Here is a 17,249-nt window from a genome sequence, read left to right as displayed (position 1 = left end):
AGCTAATTTTTGTGTTGGTTCAAAAGAAGTTTATTGTCGAAAATTAAAATTAAAATTAAATAAAAAATGTTAAATTCCATTTTATACATAATAGAAAAAGTCAGAATAATGAACCTAATTAACATAAAAATTATAATTTTATAAAAAAAAAAATCTGACAAATATTTTTTTTATATAAAAAACTCAAACGCTTCTTAATTAGAAAAAAGAAAAAAAGATAATAAAAATTAATTGAATTTGTCTATCTAAAATGAATCCTTGTGAGGAGGAGGATGCCACCTCACCCTCTGATTGGTTGTGGCTAATGATTCAACGGTGTATGACCTACTATCATATTAGACTTCTATTTTTCCTTCTTAATCAGATGAAGCATGGACCCGCTTATTATTATTACATTATGCTCATTATTATTATTACATTATGCTCACTATTATTTTCTTTCCTTTAACTCATTATATTCATTTATGAAATTCCACCTTATTTTCCCTAAGAAATAGCTAGAGCATATGTGCACTGTGGGTCCCTCAATTATGGTATGCAATAACCCTAAATATACTTTTCAATTTAGTTTCTGTTTAGTCTAATTTTTTTTAGATGTTATTATTGTGTTTGATCAATTCTTCAAATTTTTAATTTAATTAATTAATTTACACGTGTTGCAAGAAAGTTGATCTTATGTGCTGCAAATACGTACGGATTGACACCTAGTATTGAATCTACCCTGCAACAACCCAATTATAAGTTGAATTTTAATTTTAAGACTAGTTGGAAAAAATCAATTTTAAATTTCATAGGTTAAGATTAAAAATGTTACATAAATAATAAGGAAAACACACAAAACATTAGTTTGGTAATTAAACAAATAACAAAGTAATAAAATTTCTAAGAAATAAAATAATGATGATATGGGATTTAAAAATCTAGTAAGTTTAAGAACAAAATAAATAGATAATATAACTAAGAACATCTGAGAAATATCTAGATAAGTTAAAATAATAATAACAATAATAATAAATAATAAAAATTGAATTGAGTTGGTTATAAAAGAGATAATAAGAAAATAATAAAAAAAATAATAATAAAAATAATGACAATATAATAACTCTTTAAAAAAAAAAAAAAAAGAGAGATTATAGGAAATGATTTTAGTAATAATAAAAACTATTAAAATATGAAGAAAATTTAAAATAGTAATAATAAAATTAAAAAAAAAACAAGTAATAAAGTCAGTTAATAGGTGAGAGAGAGGAAAAAAAAGAAAGAAGAAAGAAGAAAGAAGAAAGATATGTATATCAAATGTAAGTCGATTAAAAAAATAATTAATTAATAAATAATAACCATAATAATAAAAATGAAAGGCGGTGGAGAGATGACTATAAATAGACTTGGTGTGTTGTTTTGCAACAAGAAAATGGGAGGATCAAAATTCTTTCGAAGCATTTCTTGAATTTTGGGATTCATACAAGTAAACTTACTTTTGAAGTTTTATTTCCTTCCTTTTAGATTTTTTAGGCACTTAGTTGAATATCAAGTTTAAACTCAACATAATATAAAACTACAATCAATATATGAAAGTGATCTTAGTAATTGAAAGATTGATATTAAACTTTCATATTCTTTACCTAATAAAGTTTGAAGTTTCACTAAAACTACTACTATTATTAAAATTCTTATTGTTGGTATTACTATTGTTATTAACAATATTAATTTAATGATAGTATTATTGATTTCTAATTTTTTTAATATTATTGTTATTATCATTATTATTACATAGTATTACTACTACTAATAATATTATTACTAATACAATGCTAAATATTAACTTTTCATTCTCCATCTCTCTCTTCTTCTTCTTCTTAATATTATTAATAATAATAATAATATTATTATTATTATTATTACTACTACTACTACTATTACTACTACTACCATTATTATTATTACTATTATCATTATACTATTACTATTACTACTACTACTACTATTATTATGATTATTGTCATTACCATTATTCTTGTTGTTATTATTATTATTATTATCCTTCTATTACTACTATCATTACTACTATTATTGTTGTTGTTTTTATTATTATCCTAGTATTACTACTACTACTATTATTATTATTATTATTATACTATTACAATTCTTATTATATTAATAATAATATTATTATTTTTATCATCATCATCATCATCATCATTAAATAATTCAACATACACTAATACTCTCAATATTTAACAATCATAATTTTATAAATAAATAAGTTATGTTAATCAAATTCCTTAATCAAATAGTCTTAAAACTAGATTTAATTATAAGTGTTCTTTATGAAATCTATAGAACCAAATCAGAAGAAATAATTAGGATCGTAGTCGAGGTAAGTAGTTTATCTCACTTTCTATTTAAGTGTTTTATGGTAGTGTACCTTTGTTGTGTTGCACAATTATGTTATTGTTATGTTGCATTACATGTTTAAAACACGTTTCTCGATAATGGACCCCATGCATTATGTTTGTTCACGATGATAAAATAAGATTAAATTTTAATTAGATAAAGGTTATGCTTCCAGGGCTAGCAAGACATGTATGGTTGCACACCTCTAGACCCAATTATATGTCAAGTTTATGCTAGGGACTAGCAGAGTATGTATGGTTGCACCCTTTTAGTCAAATCTTACGTTTATACTAATGTTTTATACTAATGGTTGATGTTAGATACGACTCTGGCCCTATTGACTGACCCGCTAATCATCAGATGAGTTAGTTTCCGCTTAAGTCCTCATCTTCCTACCAGGGCGGAGGAACTTACATTGGAAGCGTAACCGACCACCTCATGTTATTATATGTTTTCGATCCCAATCATATGTTTTCAAAACATGTTGCATGTGATTGTGTATTTGGTCACTACCTTAAGTGAGAACTATTTACTGGGTATATTATATACTCACCTTTTTTTAACAGATTTTGTAGGTAAGGACACAGCGTAGAAGGCATGACTGGATGTCACTGAAAGGGCTAACCATCAAACTCACTATTTTGGTCATATATGCATTTTGTTTCACTGTGCTAATGTTTTGTAAAATAAACTTTTTGTATAGTTTGCTACTTAATTAATAAAATTTTAGATATGTTCTTTTGAAATTTTCACAAAAACACATCTCATAATAGAATGGTCTAAGTATGCATGTCGTAGCGGTCGACCTTATTATGTAAGGGTCTGTCCGTTACATAGCCACCATTTTCTGGTACATTAATTAATTTCCATTTATTTGATCATATATTATTTAACATGATTTTATTCTCGAATTTACAAAAATTGTCATTATTTGTTTATTATCTTCATTTAGAATTATGCTGAGGAGCGTAATGACGTCAAACTTTGGATGAAACTTTTCGACTAATACAAATTAACAAGTTTCCATTATTATTCGATACGGCAAAAATCCTCTTCATGTATATATAATATCATTGGTTAAATTACAAATTTAATAAGAAAAAGTTAGAATTTAATCGTTATAATTGAATAAAACTTTCTTAAATAGTTTGATAAAATCATATAGATAAAATAATTATAGTATTTTTATCCTTAAATTGCAGGATTTGTGATAATATGAATAATTGAGAATTGCTTCACAAGTACGCATCAACATTTATCTCGCTCATGTAGAACTCCACCAGTCCTCTTTCAAAATATTGATGGAATTTGCTGCTAAAGAGGCAAGTTTTTTGGTCTATATCACTTAGGATTAAAATCTAATCATATTTAAGCACGATTGAATAATTCTATTAAACTTTCTTCCATGCGTATAAGAGACATTAAAAATAAAATAGCAAGTACAAATATGTATATGTGTATGTATAATTTTGTTGAATAAGAAAAATTGATAAGACCTGAACTTCTTAAATTATAAGAGCACATGTCATTACGAAAACCTAAAATTTAAATTCAATAAAAAAAAGTTAAATTCCAATTTTTACATGATTAAATCAAAGTGATGAATCTAATTAACATATAAGTTAAAATTTTGTTTAAAAAAAAAAAAGAACAATTATATTTAAATTTTCATACAAAACTCCACTATTCTTAATTAAAAAAGTAAATCAAATAAAATATAAAAGAAAAGAAATAATAAAAACTTATTTGATTAAGTTTAAAAATATTTGACATAATTAATTTATTTCAAAATTAGTTATATAAAAATTTTTCAACATTTCAAATTTGATTCTAGAAAGATGGAAAAATATTTTATTTTATTTTATTAAAAAAGACATTTCAATATTAGCTAATTTTTGTGTGGGTGGAAAAGAAGTTTACTAACGAAACTTAAATTTTAATTTCAATAAAAAATGTTAAATTCCAATTTATACATAATTAAAATAATTCTAGAAACTAAAGTCAGAGTAAGGAACCCAATTAACATAAAAATTATAATTTTATAAAAAAATCTAAAAATAATATTTTTTTTAGAAAACTCAACGCTTCTTAATTAAAAAAAGAAATAAAATAATAATAATAATAATCATAATAATCATAATGCATTTAAGGTGCCTCGTCCTCGTTTTCCTTCTCAGTGTCGCAACTACTGCAATTTCACCCCCAATGACGATTATTGTTATGCCTCTGGTACTTTTTAATTTTTACAATACAATAAAGTTTATATGCTTTTCTTTTCTTTTATATTTCCTAACTAAACCCATCATAAATAAATATTTTTTATTTTTTAGATTGGTTGAGTTGCTTACAAACTGGTGGAGTGGAAATACGACATTGTTGTTCCATAATAGCACAATATCAGCATCTTAAGAATCTAGCAGCCCCAACCCCAACCCCATCTATACGTACTTCCCCCTCATCCTCACTATTCAGGTTATTCCTATACCTACTTTAATTTATTTCGGGTTTGTCATTAACTATGCTGTATTGAAATAAAATATTATTTATTTATTATTTTTGCAGATGATGCAACTTCAATTTATTTTCATCTATCTAAAATGAGTCTTTGTGTGGAGGAGGGTGCCACCTCACATTCTGATTGGTTGTGGTTAATGATCCAATGATGTATGACCTACTATCATATTAGAGTTAAAGTGTGAAGTTGTTGTTTGAGGAGGTATACGACGGGAGGTAAACGATAGTAGTCAAAAGGTAGACGACAACACTAACAAGTAGACGATAGTGTCACGCGGTAAACGATAGCATATAAGCGAAGGCAAATGATAGCGTCAAGTGATAGACGATAGCATTTAGAGGAGGTAAACGGTAACTAGGGTTGGCAACGGGGCCGGGGCGGGGTGGGGGAGCGTCCCCGTGGGGAAAATTGTCCCCCATCTCCGCCCCCATCCCTGCCATTTGAATGCGGGGACGGGGGCGGGGATTCACCGTCGGAGAAACGGTGTCACCGCGGGGTCCATTCCCCATTTCCCCGAGGATGGAGTGGAGAGGTCTTGTTTTAGAAGCAGTGGAGAGGGTCGGAGGGATTTGGACAAGAGGGAAGGGATGCAGAGATTGAGAGCGAGATGGGAGGGATGAGCGAGAGCGATAGGGGAGGGATGTTGTAGATTGCAGAGAGTGAAAGGAGACTGAGGAGGGGATAAAAATATATATATAAATTCAGTGTTGGGGTTGGGGCAGGGATACTGTCCCCATCCCTGGACGGGGCCCCGAATAAATTCCCCGGTTTGACCCCATCCCCGGTCAAATCGGGGAATCCCCGCCCCGTCGGGTTTTTTTGCCAACCCTAACGATAACGTCTAAAGAAGATAGATGATAACGTCAGATGATAGACGATATCGTGTAGACGATAACGTTAAGAGGTAGACGACAGTATTTGGAGGTAGACGATAGTGTCAAGTGATAGATGATATCGTGTAGATGATAACGTCCAGAGGTAAACGATAGTATTTAAACAGAGGTAAACGACAACTTTAGCTAGGTAGGGGATAGAGCAGAGGGTACACGACAGTGGCAAGCCAACTTTCCTTTAAATTTTCTTAAGTATTGAAATGTCCATAGGTGTTGTATTTATACAATATGGAATCCCAAATTTGGGAATGCAAGAATAACTCAACAAAAAATGGTTAGACCTTTGTTGTAACCATCATCTTCTTTTGGTAAATCCTATTCAAATTGTAAATTATGAAGTCTTGCACTGCTGACAGGTCTACTGAGTGGATTTTTCTATGTTGATGTGGCTGGCTGAGTTGGCATCCTTAACATCCCCCCGCAAATGAGAGGGTAGTTCGACACTGAGTTTGGACCGAAGGTGGAAGAACTGTTAGTGTGTTAAGGTCTTGGTGAGGCAGTCTGCGATTTGGTTAGAGGATGGGACATAACGAACATCAAGCTGACCACTGAGGACTTGATCACAAATGAAGTGAATGTCGATCTCAATGTGCTTGGTTCGTGCATGAAACACCGGATTGACGGTTAGAGCACCGACGCTGAGGCTGTTACACCACAGGACTGGAGCCGACTTCTTTTTGACACTAATCTTAGATAATAGTTGTTGCACCCAGATGATTTCAGTAGAGGCATGAGCAAGCACTCTATATTCAGACTCCGTGCTGGATCGGGCTACAACAGATTGTTTCTTTGAGGACTAAGAGACAAGATTACCTCCAAGAAAGATGCAATAAGTAGCAACTGATTTTCGATCGTCTATGTAGACTGCCCAATCGGCATCGAAGAAGGCCGAAACAGACAGGTCGGACTCATGTTGAATGTAGAGGCCAAAGTGTCGAGTGCCACTCACATATCTTAGGACTCTCTTCACTGCTTGCCAGTGAACGTCCGTAGGTTGCATTAAGTACTGACTTAGATGATTAACCGCATATGTAATGTCCGGTCTTGTGGTGGTTAAATACTGTAGGGTGCCAATCGTGCTCTGGTAGATACAGGGATTGTCAAGAGGAGTGCCATCGAAGATGGAAAGTTGCTTGTTTAGAACACTAGAAGAGGGTGCCAGTTTGAGATCTCTAAGGTCAAGCCGGTGGAATAGGTCTTCGACATATTTTTCTTGATTCAGTATAGCTTCATTGACGACAGTGTGCAGTTGGACTCCAAGGAAGTAATGGAGTTGGCCAAGATCCTTTAGAGCAAACTTGGAGTCCAAGGTTATGATAAGCTTGTTGATTACCTGTGGATTGGTGTCGGTGATGATTACATCATCAACATATACCAGTAAGAGTATCATGGTAGAAGTGCTCCGATATATGAAGAAAATTGCTTGCTTGGCCGGTCTGCAAGCTGAAGGAGACATCTGACAAGGAAAATCAGTTTCATCAAACACAAAATGTCGAGAGATGAACAACCTACCATTAGGGTTGAGGCATTTGTAGCCTTTGTGATTCACAGCAAGGTCGAGGTAGATGCACTTCTCTGTGCGATAGCTCAACTTATGTGAGCTGTACGGTCTCAAGCAGGGGAAACATGCACACCCAAATATTTGAAGCTCCTCAAACTTGAGCTTCTTTTTTAACATCACTTCCATTGGAGACTGTACATTTAGGACAGGGGTGGGAAGGCCATTAATCAGTAGAGTTGAGTATAAAAAGGCATCCCACCAATGATGTAAGGGAAGATGTGCTTGGGCTAGTAGGGTTAGCCCTGTCTCCACTATGTTTCTGTGCTTCCTCTCAGCCCTTCCATTTTGTGCTAACGTATATGGACAGGTATATCTAGAGGCAATGCCATGTTGATGACAGACTTTGTGCATCTTGACAAATTCTCCACCATTATCCGACTGTAAAAACTTGATCAGTGTATTGAACTGAGTTTGTATCATGGTAAGAAAGTGTTGAAAGGTTGTAAGAGTGTCACTTTTTAACCTCAGAGGATAGATCCATGTGTACCTACTGTGATCATCAACAAAGATAACATAATATTTGTACCCATTTGTAGACAGGAGAGGAGCTGGACCCCACAAATCAGTGTGTATAAGTTCAAAGGTTGCAGATGCTCTTGAGTTAGAGTTAGGGAAGGCTAAAGAGTCCGATTTGCCATAGCTACAAGAATCACAAAATTTGAGCTCTTCATTAGATAACATAGGGAGATTACAACCTTTGATAATAAACTTTTGAGTTAGAGTTAGGGAAGGTTAAAGAGTGCGATTTTCCATAGCTACAAGAATCACAAAATTTGAACTCTTTATTAGATAACATAGGGAGATTACAGCCTTTGATAATAAATTCTAGTGTTTTTGACAAAGGATGACCAAGTCTTCTATGCCATGTAACCATAGACACCCTATGCTTCAAAGATATGTTAAGGGCAGATAGATGAGCATGATATTTCATCCCTATTTGGACCATTTCGTGATAGTATTTATTGATGATATATTAGATACTCTAGCAGTAGGAAAGATCATATGACCCACCTGAGGATAGTATTGCAAATGCTGCGAGAAAAATAGTTGTGTGCTAAGTTCAGCAAATGTGATTTCTAGTTAGATCGAGATGTATTTTCTTAGTCATGTGGTTTCAGCAACAGAAGTAAGTATGGATCCTCAGAAGACTGAAGTTATAGTAAATTGGGAGAGACCCACAAATGCCTCTGAATTACGTAGCTTCCTGGGTTTAGTAGGCTATTATAGACAATTTGTAGAGGGTTTCTCGAAGATAGCCCTTCCACTGATGAATTTGACGAGGAAGGATGTAAAGTTTGTGTGGACTTCAGAATGTGAGTAGGGCTTTCAAGAGTTAAAACGGAGACTAGTATTAGCTTTTATACTTACTTTACCAATCCCAGGTAAAGAATTTGAGATTTATTGTGATGCATCCCGACAGAGACTAGGAAGTGTGTTGATGCAGGATGGGAAAGTGATTGCATATGCGTCTCGTCAGCTTAAAAAGCACGAGAGCAACTATCCTACGCATAATCTGGAGCTGGCGGTAGTTATATTAGCTCTAAAGTTATTGAGACATTATTTATTTGGAGAGTGTTGCAGAAAATTCACAGATCACAAGAGCCTGAAGTATATTTTTGATAAAAAGGAGTTGAACCTGAGGTAGAGAAGATGGATAAAGTTGATCAAAGAATATGACTGCTCAATTGAGTACCACCATGGTAAGGCAAATTTTGTAGTTGATGCATTGAGCAATAAATCCTTGGGATCCAAAGTAGTCCTTGGATCGATATCAGGAATGTTACTCCAGGAGTTTAGGAGTTCTAGAACCGCCCTATCAGTAGGACAATTAGGAGGATTGATAGCTATATTTCAGGTAAGACCTACTTTAATGGAAAACCTTAAGTAGGATCAGTTGAAAGATCCTAATCTTCAGAAGATTGCAGATGATGTAGGTAAAAGAATCAAAACTAATTTCCGGCTTAGAACGGATAGTAAAGGAAGGAAGAATGTGTGAGCCTGATAAGTTGCAGCTTAAGCAAGCTATCCTGAGAGAGGCACACAGTTCTGCTTATGCTATACATCCAGGAAGCACCAAAATGTATAGAACCTTGAAGAGATTATATTGGTGGCCTAGGATGAAGTGAGATATAGCAGAATATTTAGATTGATGTTTAATCTGTCAACAAGTGAAACCTGAGTGGCAGAGGCTAACAGAATTACTAAACCCACTCCTAGTGCCTGAGTGGAAGTGGGAGCATGTGAAAATGGACTTTCCTTTTGGACGGCCTAGGATGTCCCCAGGATATGATGGCATTTGGGTGATAGTCGATAGACTGACCAAGACGGCCAAGTTTATACCAGTAAAAGTTACCTTTACGCTAGACCGTCTAGCTAAGATTTATGTAGACAGAATAGTTAGTTAGTATGAAGTCCCAATGTTGTTAGTGTCAGATCGAGAATCGAGGTTTACTTCGAAATTCTGGCCTAGTATGCAGAAGGCTATGGGCACTAAATTTCATTTCAGTACGGCTTTTCGTCCACAGACGGATGGACAGTCAGAAAGAACTATACAAACACTAGAAGATATATTAAAAGCATGCGTGTTATAGTTCAAAGAAAGTTGGGATATGCAATTACCGTTGGTCGAATTTGCATACAACAACAGTTATCATTCAAGTATCAAAATGGCTCCCTATGAAGCATTGTACGGTAGACCTTGTAGGACCCCGGTATGTTGGAAGGAAGTTGGAGAACGAAAATTATTGGGTCCAGAATTAGTTCAACAGACAACTGAGAATGTGAAGCTTATCAGAAATAACCTTAAGGCGGCTCGCAATAGACAGAAGAGTTATGTAGATAACCGAAGAAGAGAACTACAATTTGAAGTCGGAGATTAGGTATTTCTTCGATTGTCCCCATGGAAAGGAATTCTCCGGTTTGGGAGAAAAGGAAAGTTAAGTTCGCGATACATCAGACCATATGAGATTGTGGAATGAGTTGACCTAGCAGCTTATAGATTGTAGTTACCTCCATAACTAACTCGTATTCATGACGTATTCCATGTGTCGATGTTGAGGAAGTATGTGTCTGATCCTACGCACATACTAGCAAAACAACCAGTATAGCTCAAGGAAGATTACATTGACATGCATTACAATAGCTTTACTATTCCACAAATACCAAGTTTTTTACCCCAATTAATCATTTTTTTGTGGTCATTGTTTACAAAACGTATAAATATTATTAATATTTTTGTAATATTGTAAACAAATATTTGTAACATGTAAAAGTTTTGGAAAAAAGTATAGAAAAATTATTTGCAAGTTCTTTTATGTTTGTTCTCACCATCCTTATTATTATCTCAGTATATATAATCTCAGTTGAGCTACCCTCATTCTAGTCACCATCCTTATTTTTTAAGATAGTAACCAAAGTCGTAATTCGTAAACAAACAAGACCATACAAATGTTTATGTAGTTGAGCAGAATTCAACCCAATACAAATGACTTGGCTTATATGAGTTTCCCCATCAAGGAAAAAGAAAAGATGTTAACCAATATATATTTACTACAATATAATGTAGTAATTGCTCTCATCCTTCAAATATATTTTCATAAAACCATTCCCAAATAGAAGACGTTGTTCAACACACACCTCCCCAACCGAAGCATAATTAGCAAACCCGTTCGAAATATGATTCTCAAACTTCACATGAGAAGAATCTATGATTCTATTATTATTTTGAAGAAGCTCCGAACCCAAACTCCCTTCAAATTCATAATCGACCCCATTACGATTGTTGTTCCCAACAACCCTTCATGAAGGCTTAAGTTCGAACCAAATTCTGATCCATTATTGCCTCAGCCACTCGGCGAAGAATATTAGAAGTCTTGAAAAGCCCACTCTAAAATTCACTTTAAATCTTACAAACTCAAGAATACACAAGAGAAGAATATTTTTCTCTTGAAACTCACTTTCTTTTTAACTTCAATTTGCTTCCATTGATTTTATTTACTTGATTACAAATGAGGGAGACGAACTCTTTATGTAAAATCCGAACTCTATTTACATAAAAGTATATGTATGTTATGTGATGTCTTCCAATGAGTTGTAATGAGATTATGTTTTGGTTAGGAGTGATGGAGAAAGAAAGTAAACTAAAGAGCAAGAGAGCTCTGGGTGGCTATGTAGGAAAGGATGGTCAAATTTTTGCTAAGTATGGGAAACCAAGATGAGGTATTAGGGATGAGAAGTGTGGGCGGTAGTGTGCAATGGGGTAGCAAGACAAGCATGGGGTGGAATGCTGAATTAACACAATGGGTGGAGTTAAGAAAGAAAAATTGGTTAATCCTAGCCCTTCATTACATTAGTGGGCAAGGTGGCACAAGGAGTTTTCATGCAGGATTTGGGGCGGTGGTATAAGTAGGAAGGCTTACTTCATTTGGTTGGTTTGGACGAACCACTCATGCTATTCGTGTAATTCTGGTGGCATTCGAAATCTCTATGTGTCTATTTCTTGTGGTCGGGCTTCTAAAGGAAAAACTCACCGGAATAAGGCTGAAGAAGCAAGATACAGATGAAGGGTCCGTTTCTTGAGTGAATCTGGGCCATCATTGAGTAATTAAAGCTCCAGGATGAATCCTAAAGAGTTTTGAGCTGAAAATAGAGGTATTATTGTTAATTCAATTTTAAGCAACTTTTTAGAGAGGCCTGGAATTCGAGTTAAATATTCTTTTAGTATAAACGAGAAATTGTTGAACAAGCAGGAAACTGCTTGAATTGGGGCCAATGATGAAGGTTTGAAGCTACATATCAAACGACGAAGAATTCTGAGGTGAAAGTTTAAGGTAATGTTGGTAATACAATTATAGACGACTCTGTAGAAGGAAGTTTCTTGAGATGAGTTCTGAAAATTTAGATATGAATTTTTGAAGTTTAATCCGGAATTTGATTAACAAGCAGGCAGCTGCTTGGTCTGAGTAAGCAAGTAACTCGATGGGAAGAAGCTTGGTGAGCAGGCTGAGTAAGAACCACGTGAGCCTCGAGATTCCTCGAGATTAATCCTGCTGCTGCTTGCCATACAAGACCTGACTAGTTTAAGAGAAACTAGGTTAACTATTATATATATGTACGCATGTTGTGAAAAGTGTCATGGACATGTTAGTGAGGAATTTCAGGGACTTGTTAATATCGTTTTGGGCCCAGCTGTAAATATTTTATCTTTAGATATTGTGTTATGATTTGTTAAGCATGTGATTGTATGGAAGTTAATGTTGAGCCTTCCTGATATGGGCTAATTGTATAAGTTAATAATGTTTATCAGGTTGACACTAAAGGAGTTAAGTAAGTAAGTAAAGGGAGTAAGTGTTGGCGATAAGGCTAGTAACTACTGTCGTCACATCTTCTTTCAGGTTGAGAGGGTAATCTGGGAGAGGGTGTGACACTTTATGTAGTACTCAAGAGACATATTCTAAAAGAGACAAAATAAATGTACATGTACATATACAATTCATGTACTTGAATAATTACATGTATCTAGATGTACATGTATCTAGAAATTAGAAATATATATATTGAAAATGTATTTAGGAATGTATTGTCTATTATCTATTTAGCTTAATTTATAACATCCTCCCTTAAGCTAGACTTCCATGACTCCGAGCTTCTCTTTCATTTTCTGGAATAAGTCTATGTTTAATGCTTTTGTGAATTTGTCTACAACTTGATCTTGTGCCTTACAATATTTGATGTATACTTTTCCGTCTTTGATCAAGTCTCTAATGAAATGATATTTGATCTTTATATGTTTACTTCTTCCTTGAAAAACTAGATTCTTTGAAAGTGAAATAAATGATTCATTATCACAAAACATGACAGTCTCTTTCTCTTAAGGACAATTTAATTCATATGGTACCTTTCGTAACCAAAGTGCTTAATAATTGGCTATAGACAAAGAAATGTATTCAACTTCTATTGTTGACAATACTACAACATCCTGCTTCTTTGATGCCCATGAAACTACTCTATAACTAATATTAAATACATACCCAGAAGTACTTTTGTAATCATTAATATTTCCTCCCCAATCACAATCATTGTAACTAACAAGAAGATTATCTATGTTCTTCTTATATTGAATTCCATAATCAATAGTTCCAAGAACATATATAATGATTCTCTTTCTAGCTTCCCAATGACTTCTCTTTGATGATGTCATATATCTGCTGTTGGGCTTTTTATTTAATTTGAAGCTAAAAAATGAATGGAGAAATTTGATGCAATATGAATAGGAGAGGTTGGTGAAAGAAAAGGCTGAGAGACAACCACATTAATAAGTTAAATGAAGAACTCGTGGAGAAAACTCTTCCATTTCTCTGTTGTGTAGATGAGATATTCTGATGAGAAATTATTTTGATAAAAATTTCTCTTTTTAAATCAAGGTATGAAAATTTTCTCTCAACTTTCTCTAATTCTCTTTTTCTTTCTATGGAAATTTTACTAGGTTAAGAGATGATTTCAAGCATGTATTTCCAGAAAATGAAAGAGTAGAAGATGATGAAGACACCGATATACATGGTTCAGCCAATGAAGCCTGTGTCCATGGGAAGCGAAGCAATTTTATTGAAGGTTTTCTATAAGAAGATAAGAGTTCTCTTTTCAGATTTCTATTTTTCGGTACATGTAAATTTGAAGTAGATCTACTTATACAACATGTAGATTTAGTTACATAATTGTTTAGAGACTGTTTGTAAAGAGATAAACTAGTCGTTGAGATCATTTTTTTACTATGAATCTCCTCCTTGATCTTAATTCTTGTAGCCTTCACCCTTTCAAATATGATTTTATTTAACTCTTTTTAGATAAATCAAAACCAATCAGCTCTAAGCATTTGAGGAGCTTGTGCTTTGAGACAGTCTTGGTAAGCATATCAACAATGTTCTCAGTGGTATGAACCTTCAAAACTTCGATTTTACTTTGTTCTATTTGTCCTTTATGAAATGATACTTAATATCTATGTGTTTGGTCCTTGAGGTTGGTTTTTGGAAAGATGGATAGCACTTTGGTTATCACAGTAGATTTTAACTACTAATTGTGATATAACAAAGTCTATCATCAAGCCTTTAACCACATTGTCTCCTTACTTGCTTCTGCTAGTGCCATATATTCTGCTTCTATAGTAGATACGGTTGTGATTGACCATAAGTTTTCCTTTAAACTTAGAAAATTATGACCATATAGAAATAGGTAGCTTGATAGAGATTTCCCTTTGTCTAAAGCCCATACAAAGTCAAAGTCAACATATCCATACAACTCTAGTCTTTTCTCTTGTGAGTTTTGATAGGCCAGCTTTGCATTTTTAGACCAAATGAGATACCTAAGTATCTATTTAGTAGCCTCTCAGTGTATTTTTCCAGGGTTAGACATATATCTACTTACTAAACTAGCACAGTAGGATAAATCAGACCATGTTGAGATTATCAAGTACATTAAATTTCCCACTACTTGACTATAAGGAACTATTTGTATTTGTCTTAAGTGTTCAATGCCTATTTCTGTAGAAGAATTAGCAAAAGATAGTTTAAAATGATGTGTAATAGGGATAGATACTGGTTTAGCATGAGATAGGTTGAATCTTCTTATTATTTTGTCACGGTAGCTAGCTTGATTGGTACTCAAAGGAGATGAATCCCTTTCTCTAGTGATTTCAATCTCTAGGATCTTTCTTGACTGACTCATATCCTTCATGTCAAATTCTCTTTTTAGAAGATAATTGACATGAGCTAAATCCTCTTTAGAACTCTCTGCTAGTAACATGTCATCCACATAGGGAAGTAGATATACTTTGTTCTTATAAGAAGTTGAATTAACATAGGTACATATGTCATAAGAGCTCCTCTAGAACCCATTACTCTCTATATGGTCATTAAACCTTCTATACCAGCATCTAAAGGACTGTCTAAGTCCTTATATAGACTTGTTTAGAAGAATAAAGGTCCTCTTTCCCCTTTTCCTCAAAACCCTTAGGCTACACCATGTATATAGTCTCATCCAGATATCCATGTAAGAAGGTCGTCTTCACATCTAGCTGGTCTAACTCTAAGTTATGCTGAACCAAAGACAATAAGAGCCTGATAGAGGTCTATTTTATAACTAGTGAAAAAATCTCAGGGTACTCAATGCCCTCTCTTTGTGTGAATCCCTTAGCCACTCGTCTTTCCTTATATCTAGGCTTTTGATCAGTAGTAGTTCTCTTCTTTAGCTTGTAGATTCATTTGGATGCTATTGGTTTTCATCCTTTAGGAAAAGAAGTTAGGGTCCATGTGTTATTCACACTTAGTGATTGCATTTCCTCACACATAGCTTCAATCCAACTTCTAGCATCAAGGCAGCTTACTGCCTTAACAAAGGCAGTTAGCTATTGGTCACTTAGGACCACTGTAACATTCAAAACTAGGTTCATGTAGTTGGTTTCAGTATACCTAGCTGGAGGAATAAACACCCTTTTCTGTCTATTCCTAGCTAGTAAGTATTGACTCAAATCAAGCTGAGCTTCAACATTGTTAACTTGCTCACTTGTAGTTAACTTTTCTTCTTTTAAATCACTTTAAGGATTGACATCTTTGGATGTATTTTTAGAATTCTGCGCCTCAATTCTAATGGTAGGGTTCTTAGGGATTTCAACAGTAACATTCTCCCTTTGCATAAAAATTTCCTTCTCTTTAAATGTAATATCTCTACTAATAATGAATCTTTTCTTAATAGGATTCCACATCTTGAAACCCTTTACTCCATATGTGAACCCTACAAACATACACTTTACAGCCCTAGACTTGATTTTACCTCAGTTTTGATGTATGTATCCACCACATCCAAATACCCTTAGGTAGGTTAGGTGGATGTTTGGACCATTTCTCCTCATTTGTTAGGAAATCTAGGGATGTGTATGGGCATCTGTTTAGGGTATAGACTGTATAGACAACAACTTCAACCCAATATTTCTCACTGAGGTTAGTATCTAACAACAAACATCTGACTCTTTCTATGATGGTTCTATTCAGCCTCCCTGCCACCCCCTGTTGAGGTATGTAACTATCTTTCCTATGCCTAGTGATTCCAGCCTCTTTATAAAACTTGTTGAATTCCTCACTATAGAATTCCAGCCCATTATCTATCCTTAAGTATTGAATTTTCTTTGAGGTTTGCTTCTTTATCATGAGTTTTAATTCTTTGAATTTATCAAAAACTTGATCGTTAGATTTAAGAAAGAAAACCCAACTTTTTCTTGAGAAGTCATCAGTAAAGGAAAGTAAATACCCTGAGCCACTTAGGCTTGGAGTTGGAGCTGGTCCCCAAAGATCAGAGTATATATAGTCTAAGATAGATTTGATTGAATGTTGTGCCTTAGTAAAACTATGTCTGGTAGCCTTCTCTAATACACAATGTTCACAAAAAGTAAGCTAGTCAGAAATCCCTTTAGATAGAATATCTTGTTTAGATAGAACTTCCAGCCCTTTAGCACTGATGTGAGGCAACCTCTTATGCCAAATGTCAGCCTCTATCAATTCATTAGAATTCACAGCATAGGCCCCTGTCATCATTTCAACTCTTCTAACCACAAATAGATCATTGACCTTCTCCCCAACTAGGTTAACCTTAGAGTCTTTAAGAACCTCAAAAGTTCTTCCTTTTCCTTTGGGTTTGCACCCAACTGCATCTAGCATTCCTAAGGAGATTAAATTCCTCTTAAGAAGTGGCACATGTCTGACATTTCTAAAGAGTTTCATAGTCCCATCTTTCAACTTTTAGTGACACCGATCTAACCCCTTCAATTTTACAAGCTTGGTTATTGCCCATGTAGACCATTTTTCCATCAATCTCTTTGTAGATGTTGAACCAAGGCCTC

Source organism: Benincasa hispida, chromosome 8 (genome assembly GCF_027475165.1).
Source record: "Benincasa hispida cultivar pf3 chromosome 8, pf3_genome.v1.1, whole genome shotgun sequence".
Lineage (NCBI taxonomy): Eukaryota > Viridiplantae > Streptophyta > Magnoliopsida > Cucurbitales > Cucurbitaceae > Benincasa > Benincasa hispida.
Note: the sequence above shows the minus strand (reverse complement) of the source record.